The sequence below is a fragment of the Nuphar pumila genome, chromosome 4, assembly GCF_984573655.1.
Source record: "Nuphar pumila chromosome 4, dmNupPumi1.hap1.1, whole genome shotgun sequence".
Taxonomy (NCBI): Eukaryota; Viridiplantae; Streptophyta; class Magnoliopsida; order Nymphaeales; family Nymphaeaceae; genus Nuphar; species Nuphar pumila.
The window spans coordinates 75,797,162-75,809,992 of NC_143252.1; the positions used below are offsets into that span (position 1 = coordinate 75,797,162).

The 12,831-nt window shown below is 34.9% G+C and overlaps 1 pseudogene; it reads right to left on the reverse strand.

The window, feature by feature from the left end:
• Positions 1-330: 330 nt before the first annotated feature.
• On the reverse strand, positions 331-12,299 carry LOC149840272 (sodium/hydrogen exchanger 1-like; annotated as a pseudogene).
• Positions 12,300-12,831: the final 532 nt, after the last annotated feature.

Genomic DNA, 12,831 nt, shown 5'->3' on the forward strand with positions numbered 1-12,831 from the left:
CAAAGCAAATAAAACTGGACACACGTCCCAATCGGCTAAGCTAGGCTTAGCCGATTTTCCTATTGGACTAACACCAAACGATTGGACTCTATAAAATACCCTATGACTCGATCTAAGCATGCAAATGACAGTGGTTTTTGCTGTCAACAAATAGAAAAATAAGAAGGGAGGTTTGAGATTAAGGAGACTCGACTATAGGTAGACTGGATTTTACCGGAAAGAAATTGAGGAAGAAGACAACTCACCTCTTGGGTAGTCCGACGAGTGGAGGGGAAGGAAGAGCAGCTGATGCCAAGAATTCATAATGCTGAACTCGTTTAGGGGTTGCTGTCATGACAACATGGATGCTGCTGCTGCAAGAGATACACCCAATAGAGGCGCCGAGGGGTGGAAGGCAAACCAAGCCATGCTCGGGTGGAGAAGAAGACCAAAGAGATAGGGTTGATCCTTCCTAGTGGAGTAGACAACACACCAGCTAGGAATAGATCCTCTTTGATCTGCAAAACCTGTAAAAACAACAAGCACACGTTAAACAATGAAGGCAATATTAAGGGAAAGAAGATGAAGGAAATATAAAATGAAGTGCATAAGAGAAAAATGGAAGGAGGGCTTAGAAAATCTTGGAAATGGGGAAGGAAGAAGATGGCGTGAAGAGGGAGGCATGGTGGAGGATGAGAGCTTCAGCTGGGCACAAATCCCTAGGCAAAAAATATCCTAGGGTTTTCAGAAAAGCATATTTAAACTTTGAGCTACAGTTTTCACAATTTCAAAAAGAGGTTTAAAATAAGAAGAAATGTTATGCACCTCTTTTGAAGGGGGTTTTCTGAAAACATTTTATACATTGGGTTTGGATCCCATGTGAGATGGATTGTGATGTTTAAGAACTGATCCAAGACCCGAGATGATCTATTTGGGTCGGATCTTGATCCAAATTTCCTTGAAATCCATGCCCAGGCACTAAAATTGCAATATCTCATTCAATTTAACTCCTATTTAATTGAAATTCGAACCAAGACTTCTTTATATCAAAATACATCCAATCATGGGTTCTAAACCTTAAGATCACATAAAAATGCATGAATATTATATTAAAATGATATGCATTTCATGCATCATCAATAGGAAACGGAGTTCAGGGAATGATGTAATCACACAGCAAGTTGCTGCTATATAGGACAACATGATGCTGCAAGAGGTGCAGCTGCGGTTTATAAAAATAACATGGGATGTGGGCTGTGCACAGGACAGTGGGGTGAATAGTATGTTTTACAGAAAATCTGCACAAGGTGAGATGGATATAGTAGGTGCAATGGCAACAGGTACATTGAGGGTATGCTGGGTGGTGGCAGGTGATCAACACTTGTAGTAAGTGCTGTGATGGGATGTTGGATAGGCTAATGAGAATGAGATGGAAGACGTGTAGTAAGAATGAGAGAAGGTGCCTATGGAAAGGTGGTGATGCTGCAAAAGCCTGGAAAGCTATAGCAACATTAGGGTTGTTGTGCCATTAAAGCACAGGAAGCCACAACAGCCCTGTGGGCTGCTGTGCTATTGAAGCACAGGAAGCCACAACAGCCTTGTGGGCTGATGTGCTATGAAAACATTGGAAGAGAAGGAAAAAAAGTAAAAAATTCCAGCAAGATACTGTGATATGCTAAACACGGTAGATGGTGTACAACAGCAAGAGGGTATTACTGGTTGGCTCCTGAATGCTTGGAGGACCTGCTTCTGAATTCTGCGTGTCATCAAGGGACGACATAAGGAAGGATCTTGGACTTGATGGCTCTGAAGACAAATCGTTCATTGCCTTTGCACTATGGGGCAACAAAGCTGAAAGTGCAGTATGATTAAGGCAACGAGCACTAGAGGGGGAGTGAATAGTACTTTTAAAAATTATCTGCGGAATATTAACGGATTTTGCAATTTAAAAAGCAATCACACAAAGAAACACAAGAATTTATCCTGGTTCGGTCTTTCCCGACCTACATCCAGTCCCCAAGCAAAACCCGCTTGAGATTTCCACTATCAACCTTGTGTAACTACAAGATCATACATAGACCAAATCCGGTCCGACTTCCAGTAACACACCTACTGAAAGCAAACAACTCCTTTAAACCAAGGAGTCCTTCATTTTACAGAAAATTGAAATAAGTAACAACTTACAATACAACCTATGAGCCCTTTTTTTGAATGCAAATGAGATGCAATTGGCTTTTGAGGTTGTTGAAATACTCTACTCACGAATTCATTATCTCTCAAAGGAATTTGAGTGAAAAGCTGAAGTGAAAAATATCACGTGAGTGAGAAAATGAATATGAGTGAAAAGCAAAAAGTAAATGATTCAAATTGATTGAATTGAAGTGCTTTTAAGTGTAAAATGCACTCATATTTATAGTTAAAAGTTTTCATACGTTGAGGGTATGAAAGGGTGTCAAAACAGACCATTTTGAACGTTCAAAACGTTTGAAAAATGAAAAGACATGCCTTTTTAAAGTTTCAGGAAAAACGACAAAATTAGTCGACTGGAACAGTAGCTAGTAGACTGACAGTTATCGTCGGTCGACTGATATGTTTAACGAGCCGTTTGAAAATCTGAAATTTTGAAACTTAGTAGACTAGAGAAAAGTTGGTCGACTGATAATATCATCAGTAGACTGAAAAACCTTTCAGTCGACTACTGCTAAAATCTTCTGAAAAACATACATTCTGTCCGGTCAACTGATAAAAGCATTAGTTGACTGCCGCTAAATTTTCAGAAAACACATGTTCTGTCCAGTCGACTGATAAAGTCATTAGTTGACTGCTGTTAAATTTCCAGAAAACAGATGTTCTGTCTAGTCGACTGATAAAACCTTCGGTCGACTAATTTGACAAAAATAACTTTTTAGAAAATATGGCGCGAAAGGATTAGTCGACTGGTGAGTCTATTGGTTGACTAATAAACACAAAAATTTAAGAAAAGAGTTTTCTAAAAAGATTTTCATGAGGGGTTCTTTTAGAAAAGTTTTTCTAAAGACTTTTTAGTTGAAATGCAACCGAAATATGCACTCTAAGTAAGGCTCTTACAAGAATATAAGACTTTTAATGAATTTAACATTTGCACACTAGTCTTCAAAGATTCTTCATCGATATCTTCAATGTTTTCATTGCCTTAGCTGAAATGCAGTTGATTTCACTTTGCTCATCATCAAAACCTTGTACTTGAAGTATCATGTACGACTTCATTGTCGTAACAATCTCCCCCTTTTTGATGATGACAAACTAATCAAAGATGGAGCATTTTAGATGCATAGATGGAGATTTTACTCCCCCTATCAATATGCTGCAAAACATTAAAAGTTAGTCCATTCAAAGCACATATATCACATATTGATTGGTTTGTATTTCCATCATTACTTCATGTAGTTTTAAATCTTTTTCATAAATGAAATTTTCAGTTCTTTCACATGATGTAATTTCCATGTCATAATGCAATATGCAATTTCTATCTTTTTCTCATGCAAGGTATATCTTTTTCTCATTTCTTATGCAAAATGCTATCTTTTTCTCCCCCTTTGTCATAATAAAAAAGAGTAAGGGCAAAAATAGCATAAGCAAAATGTAAATACAAGTTTAAAATATTACAACCCATAAAGTATTAAAGTTCAGTAAAGACAAAAAATAAAGATCAGAAAAGTGAGTTGAGCAAGTCCTTGATTATAGTAACAACTTTCTGAATCGAAGAAACTTGTTGAGTCACATCTTCAAGAAAAGTGCGTTGATGCAGCTCCAAAGCTTCCAGTCGCTGCAAAACGTCATCATTGTCTTGACTTATAGAAAATTTCTTTCGTTTTGCTTGAGATGAAGGTGTCGCAGAAGATGATGAGGGTTCAGAAATTGATGGTTCAGTAGGATCAGATGGTTCAGTTTGATTAACATTTAAAGGAGGCATATATTTGATTTTCATCATTTTAAAAATAGTTTGATCAAAGAACTCTTTTTGCTCAATATATTTTTCATTAGTTAAGGGAACTTTGAAATGTCTGAAAATACGAGTTAGAAGACAACCATAAGGAAGAAATGGTTTTTGTTTCCACAAATTTGTAAAATTCACATTGGCCCAATTTACAGAAATATTTCCAAATAAGACATAAAGAGCTGTAGATAGATTTGTGGAATAGTAATCAAAAGAACCAGTTTTAGGTAGAACATTGTGGGCAAGGATTCATCCAGCAATGCGTGCACGAGTTTGAAGATTAGTATTTTTGAAAGGAGGAAAGTCAGGTGCACCTGGAAGAAGAATTTGTTCAAAAATTCTCTCATCATTCAGTTCAACAGTATTAAAAAGAGTGTCTGAAGATGGAATTTCTAGGATTTCTCCAAGTAGTTTAGAATCAAACTCGATTTCAACATCACGAACAAGAGAGGACAAAACTCCAGTTTCATGATCAAAATGTAAATTCATATAAAAAAAGTGAATCAGAAAAGGATAGTGAAGGGTGTCTGCACAGGCATAAAAAAGATGTGAAATTCCAGGAAATAATTCTCTTTTTTTGTAACAGAAAACATATGAAATAGTATATTTCGGTCTGGTAAAATAGGTAGTGCAGAAATCGATCCAAAAGTATCATATAAAAGAGGATTTCAGAGTAATCTGAGAGAAAATCCATGTCTTGAAGAAGGTGTAGGAGGAGGAGAACCTAAACCTTTTGCAGATGCAGTCTTCGAACGAGGCATGGTTAAAAACAGATTTACCAAAAAGAATGTCAGCTTCCAAACGACGTCCGACAGAAGGAAGATGTTGTCCGGCGTTGTGAAGGAGAACCAATGCAATAGAAGCAGTGCATAGACGAGGAGGAGTCCGCGGTGGATGATGGTAGATGCGAGGAGGCTGCCACAAAGGGGATTCCGGCGAGAACAGAAGATGCACCATCACGGCAAGAGGATTTCGGCGAGATTTGAAGATGCGCCAGTTACTGCAAGAGGATTTCGGCATCTCCCTGTCACGACAAGAGGATTCTGGCGAGGATAGGTTCGAATGACACTCTGAGGGTTTTTCGGAAGAGAGAGAGGAAAGAGAGAGAGAGAGGGTTTCGTTTTAAGGATTTCGTTCATTTTTTAAAAAAAATGAAAAGGTACAAAAATGAAACAATGCAAAAAAAAAAATGGGTGTTAAAAAAAATCCAAGGGGTATCGGGTCCCTTTAGTTAAAAATTTTAAAAAATTTTAGTCGAGTAAAATTTTATAGGTCGACTAAGAATGTGCGACTCATTCTAATTTTTTTTTTTAAAACATCAGTTGACTAGAAATTTTATTAGTCGACTAATATTGTGCGATTCATTCTAAAAATTTTAAGGCATCAGTCGACTAATATAGTGCAATTTTGATATTTTGTTCAAAAATCAGTATTTTTATAAATCCAAAAAAGAGCAAATGCCTAGTTCTCTCCTAATTCTCATAAAAACTTCATTTTTAAGTGGTTTAGTGAAGATATCGGCATGTTGTTCTTTAGTAGAAATAAAATTTAATGAAATATCTCCTTTTAACACATGATCTCTTAAGAAATGATGTTTAACTTCAATATGCTTAGTTCTTGAGTGTTGAACAGGATTTTTCGAAAGATTTATAGCACTAGTGTTATCACAATAAATAGTTGTTGTGGAGTAATTCAAACCAAAATCTTTTAAGGTCTGTTTCATCCATAGTACTTGTGAACACGCTAAACTAGCCGCTATATATTCTACTTCAGTTGTTGAGAGTGACACTGAATTTTGCTTTTTACTAAACCAAGAGACTAAGGAATTTCCTAAGAAATGACAAGTTCCGCTAGTACTCTTGCGATCAGATTTACTTCCTGCAAAATCTGCATCACTATATGAAACTAAATCAAAGGAAGATGATTTTGAGTAAAACAAACTGAAATCTGAAGTATCTTTCAAATAACGAAGAATTTGTTTTACTGCAGTTAAATGAGATTCCTTTGGATTAGCTTGAAATCTTGCACACATACAAACACTAAACATTATATCAGGTCGACTAACAGTTAAGTATAATAGAGATCTGATCATACCTCTGTAGAGCTTAGTATCTACACACTTTTACCATTTTCATCTTTATCAAGAGAAGTAGTTGTACTCATAGGATTCCTTCTTGATTTCGATGAGTCCATCCCAAATCTCTTGAGAAGTTCTTTTGTATACTTAGCCTGATTGATGAAGATTTCTTCTTCAGTTTGCTTTATTTGAAGTCCAAGGAAGTAGTTTAATTCGCCCATCAAGCTCATTTCAAACTCTTCCTACATAGCTTTAGCAAATTCTTTACAAAGAAAATCATTAGTAGAATCAAATATTATGTCATCAACATAAATTTGCATAATAAGAATATCTGAATTAAGATTTTTAATAAATAAAGTGGAGTCTACCCGACCAATGGAAAAACCAAATTGTTCTAGAAAATTTCGTAGTCTTTCATACCACGCTCTTGGTGCTTGTTTAAGTCCATACAAAGCTCTTTTTAATTTGTAGACTTTTTCTGGATATTTCTCATTTTCAAAGCCTGAAGGTTGCTCTACATAAACTTCTTCATTGATGTGTCCATTTAAGAATGCACTCTTAACATCAATTTGATATAACTTGAAGTTCATGTAACTAGCAAAAGCAAACATCATTAGAATTGACTCCAATCGAGCCACTGGTGCATAGGTTTCATCAAAATCTATGCCTTCTTCTTGATTATAGCCTTGTGCTACTAGCCTTGCTTTGTTACAAATGACTTCACCATTTTCGTCTAGCTTATTTCGGAAGACCCATCTTGTTCCAATTACTGGATGATCCTTTGGTCTATCAACTAGATCCCAAACATCATTCCTAGTAAATTGGTTAAGTTCTTCAGACATGGCCAAAAGCCAAAATTCATCATCACAAGCCTCATTGATATTCTTTGGTTCTATTTTAGATATGAAAGCAATATTTGCAATATATTTTTCTAATTGCCTTCTAGTTTGGACACCACTCTTTATTTCTCCAATAACTTGTTCATGTGGATGATTAGGAACTTCTTTCCAAACTGATTGAAGAGGAACATTATCTTGAGAAGTACTCTCTATCAAAGGTTCTTCTTGAAGTATTAGTTCTTCTCCTTCGCTTAGAGGTTTAATCTGCTCACAATTCTCATCAAATGCAACATGTAAAGATTCTTCAATGCAAGATGTTCTTTTATTAAAAATACGATAAGCTTTACTTCTAGAAGAATATCCAAGAAATATTGATTCATCTGATTTTGAATCAAACTTATCAAGATTATCTTTGGTATTTAACAAGAAGCATTTACTACCAAAAATTTTGAAATATGAGATCTTTGGTATACGATCATAATACAATTCAAAACATGTTTTATGTAAGAGTAGTCGAATAAGAACACAGTTTAAAACATAACATGTATTTATTGCTTCAGCCCAAAAGTATTTTGGTAAATTTTTATCTTGAAGCATGGTTCTAGCACATTCTTGCAAAGTTCTATTCTTTCTTTCAACAACTCCATTTTGTGGAGCCGCTCTAGGAAAAGCAAAGTTGTGAGATATACCATGTAGATCACAAAACTTTAGAAAAGATTCATTTTCAAATTCACCACCATGATCACTACGAATTTTAATAATAGATGTAGATTTTTCATTTGTAATTCTTCTACAAAGTTTGGAAAATTTAGAAAAAGCATCATTTTTACTTTTTAGAAAAATCACCCATGTAAATCGAGAATAATCATCTACTATAACAAAAGCATACTTGCTACCATTCAAACTTTGAATTCTAGAAGGTCCAAATAGATCTAAATGAAAAAGTTCAAGAGGACGTTTTGTTGAAACTATATCTTTTGCTTTAAAAGAACTCTTGATTTGTTTACCCCTTTGGCAAGCATCACATAAGTGATCTTTCTTATATGGTATTCTAGGTAGGCCTCTTACAAGATCATTCTTGGATAACTTGGAAATAATTTTAAAGTTAACATGTCCAAGTCTCTTGTGCCATAACCATTGAATTTCATTTGAAACAATAAGACATTTTTTATTAAAAGTGGGTAACTCATCTAGATATAGTTCATACACATTGTTCTTTTTTTTACCTTTAAAAATGATCTTTTTATATTGAAAATAAAAAATTAAGCATAAATCATTTTCAAAAGAAACATGAAAACCTTTATCACATAATTGACTAATAGATAATAAATTATGCATTAAACCATCTACTAAAAGTACATTTTCTATCAAGGGAAATTTTGGATTACCAATATTACCAATACCGATTACTTTTTCCTTGCTATTGTCACCAAAGGTGACGGTTCCTCCATCCTTACTTTGAAGGGTGGAAAATAACTCCGGCCTTCCAGTCATATGTTTGGAACAACCGTGTCCAATATCCATTTACTCTTTATTTTGTGTACCTACAACAAAATTAGAAGACAGAGCATTTGACCCCTTTTTATTTTCGGGTCCATGAGAGTTAGTCTTAGGAACCCATATCCATTTGGATTTTGGTTTCCTTTGATAATAAATATTCTTTCTATAAAAAGATTTAGCATTTCTAGAATAATCATGTCTAGGCTTATAAGCATTATAAGTTTCATGTTTAGATGCATTTCTATTAGAACTAGAAAATTTAGTTCTATGAATAAATGGTTGAGAATATTGTTTTTGATTTTTCACAACATAGTTTGGTCCATTTTGAGTATCAAAGAAACTAAATCCCAATCAGGTTTTATTAACTGAGCATCTTTGAGAACCAAGAAGTCTTTCTAGATTCTCTTGACCATTTGTGAATTTGGTCACTATAGAAAGAAGATCATTTGATTTTTCTTTTAGACTAGTTATTTCTTTTTGTAAGAGATTGGTTCTAATTCCAATTTCTTTTATCTCAAATGCTTGGCAAGAATTTTCCTTCTTGAGATCTTCTATCTCTTGAAGTAACACTTTATTTTAAGAGTCAAGAGTTAAATTTTCAGTTTTTAACTCTTTGTTTTTAGAATTTAGACTCTTAAATTTAGCATATAAATTATTAATTGCTTCTAATAAATCATCATAGTCAAATTGACTTACCGAATCTTCTTGTGTTACAAAACACATGTTGGCGACTTCTTCATTTGATTCTTCATCGGAAGAGGAGTCACTATCATCCCAACATGATTGAAATGCTTTTTTCTTCTTGAATTGGTCCTTGGGCTTGATTTTGAGAAGATGACGATCTTTTTTGATATGTCCACCCTTTTTGCAATTAAAACACTTGACTTCATTGGGATTGAAAGAATCCGCTTTCTTTACCTTTCTTTGAAATCTTCTCTTTTTGATGAATCTTTTGAATTGCCTTGTGATGAGGGCAATATCTTCATATTCTTCTAAATTTTCAGAGTCAGAAGTAGCCTTAAAAGCAAGAGATTTCTTCTTGGGTTCTTCTTCTTGTTTGTCTTGAAGTTGAACTTCATATGCCATTAGGTTACCAACCAAATCTTCAAGAGTGAGAGTGTTTAAATCATTTGCCTCTTCAATAGTAGTGGTTTTTCTCTCCAATTCAGGAGTTAAACACCTTAGGATTTTTCTGACTAAATTCACTTGTGAATATTCTTTTCCAAGGGATTTCAGAGTGTTCGTTATATCGGTCATTCTTGTTACCATGTTCGATATAGATTCAATTTAAACAATTCAAATTTATGAACTAAATAAGCAATTTTAGATTCCTTTACCTTTGACGTACCTTTGTGAGTCACGAGAAGAGTATGCCAGATTTCATTTGCTGTAGAGCATTGAGAGATGTGATTAAACTCTACCTTGTCAATGGCACAATACAATGCATCATTGCCTTGGCATTAAGTGAATCAGTCTTCTTTTCTTCATCGGTCCATCAGCTGAAATCAGTTGATGGAGTTTGGTATTTATCTGAAACAACTCTCCAAATATCGAGATCCATGGATTGCAATAATATTGTCATTCTCACTTTCCAGTATCCATAGTTTGTTCCATCAAAGAGAGGAGGACGAACTGAGAAGCATCCTTCTTTGTGCTGAGATGTTGTAGTTGCCATGCTAGATGATGATCAAATCAAAATAATAGCAAACCTGCTTGGATACCAAATGAAAGTTCAGTAGGATCGAGGCAACGAGCACTAGAGGGGGGGGGTGAATAGTGCTTTTAAAAATTGTCTGTGGAATATTAACGGATTTTGCAATTTGAAAAGCAATCACACAAAGGAACACAAGAATTTATCCTGGTTCGGTCTTTCCCAACCTACATCCAGTCCCCAAGCAAAACCCGCTTGAGATTTCCACTATCAACCTTGTGTAACTACAAGATCATACACAAACCAAATTCGGTCCCACTTTCAGTAACACACCTACTGAAAGCAAACAACTCCTTTAAACCAAGGAGTCCTTCCTTTTACATAAAATTGAAATAAGTAACAACTTACAATACAACCTATGAGCCCTTCTTTTGAATGCAAATGAGATGCAATTGGCTTTTGAGGTTGTTGAAATACTCTACTCACGAATTCACTATCTCTCAAAGGAATTTGAGTGAAAGGCTGAAGTGAAAAATATCACGTGAGTGAGAAAATGAATATGAGTGAAAAGCAAAGAGTAAATAATTCAAATTGATTGAATTGAAGTGCTTTTGAGTGTAAAATGCACTCATATTTATAGTTGAAAGTTTTCATACGTTGAGGGTATGAAAGGGTGTCAAAACAGTCCATTTTGAATGATCAAAACATTTGAAAAATGAAAAGATACGCCTTTTTAAAGTTTCAGGAAAAACGACAAAATTAGTCGACTGGAATAGTAGTTAGTCGACTAATAGTTAGTTATTAGTAGACTGACAGTTATCGTCGGTCGACTGATCTGTTTATCGAGCCGTTTGAAAATCTGAACTTTTGAAACTTAGTCGACTAGAGAAAAGTTAGTCGACTGATAATATCATCAGTAGACTGAAAAACCTTTCAGTCGATTGCTGCTAAAATCTTCTGAAAAACATATATTCTGTCTGGTCGACTGATAAAAGCATTAGTCGACTGCTACTAAATTTTCAAAAAACACATGTTTTGTCCAGTCGACTGATAAAGTCATTAGTCGAATGCTGCTGAATTTCCAGAAAAAAGATGTTTTGTCCAGTCGACTGATAAAACCTTTGGTCGACTAATTTGACAAAAATGACTTTTTAGAAAATATGGCGCAAAAGGATTAGTCGACTGGTGAGTCTATTGGTCGACTAATAAACACGAAAATTTAAAAAAAGAGTTTTCTAAAAAGATTTTTATGAGGGGTTCTTTTAGAAATTTTTTTCTAAAGACTTTTTAGTTGAAATGCAACCGAAATATGCACTCTAAGTAAGGCTCTTACAAGAATCTAAGACTTTTAATGAATTTAACATTTGCACACTAGTCCTCAAAGATTCTTCATCGATATCTTCAATGTTTTCATTGCCTTAGCTGAAATGCAGTTGATTTCACTTTGCTCATCATCGAAACCTTGTACTTGAAGTATCATGTACGGCTTCATTGTCGTAACAAAAGCCTGACCAATGGCTTTGTCAACAGACCAAAACCACTTTGCTGAAAAGAACTACTGCTATAGTACAAGTAATCGTGATTTCATTGCCTTGCAACTGAATATGCCCAGATTGAGTGAACTGATTATATACAAGTGCCATTGAGATTGCTCCACACATCAGACCAGCCCACCAAATGGTAACCTGCTTCTTAAAGTCGATCTTCTCGTTTGGTGATTTTTTTTTATCAACTTGATCATAAAAGAAAGTGGAACACAAAAGCTGCCCTTCCCAACATAACTAATCCTATCAACATTGAACCTAAGCCAATCGATTTTCCTGGGCTGCTCTCTATAAGTCTCCACTTCTCAATATCCAATTCGTCCATACCAACATATAGAAAGATAAACATCTCAGCGATGAATGACATTATAGCGAATGCATGCTTGGTGGTAACTCGTGAACTTTCAATCACATCATGCCAGGTATAGTGAGACATCACAATTCCAAAAAAAAAGTCAGAATGGCACTAAGATTGAAAAAAATTCAGACAACACATATGATAGATAGGCCATGAGTATCATTAATGCAACTTCACGTTCTGTAGTATGCCTTCCGAAATACAACTTCTTTATTATATATGCACTTAGAAGTCCAACAATTACACCAAGTAAAGTGCTCATCACGAACAAATAAAGGAAGTTGAGAACCAACTCTCAAGCAATGGTAGAGTTGATATGACTAAGGTCAAAATTCTGGATAGCATTAAAAGCACCATTGAATTGGCATTATTCATAGCAATAATATCAACATAAAATATCATCAAACAAACAAACTTTCTAGCAATTCTGAGAGACAACCTCCGAAGATGGCTGAGCAGGGAGAGAGACCTCTTCCCCTTTTTTTTTTAGAAAACCAGCAAATCAAATCTGCAATTGGAACTTATTTTCCCCTAGCAAACTAAATATGTTATTCAAATTCGTTTCCATGGCAAATCAGATCTGCTATTACAGTAGCTCAGATCGACTCACTGTAAATTTTGTGGGTTTCTGAATGTCTGAAGGCTTTTTTTTTTTTACATGTTACAGAGACGCTGAACAATGAATCAGGCAACAGAACTATAAATACCTCTTCAGACTAATAACCAAATATAAAGGAGTCTGTACAAATGAGCTGAAGGTATATGATTGCAGAATGGGGATATCAGGATGGCACAAACATGTTTGACGCCAGAAAAATTTATATAAAAAAAAGGAAGAAGAAAGAGTATGGATATCGTACATATTAATAAATCAGCAAGCAATCCTTCACGGATGGATTATCCCCAG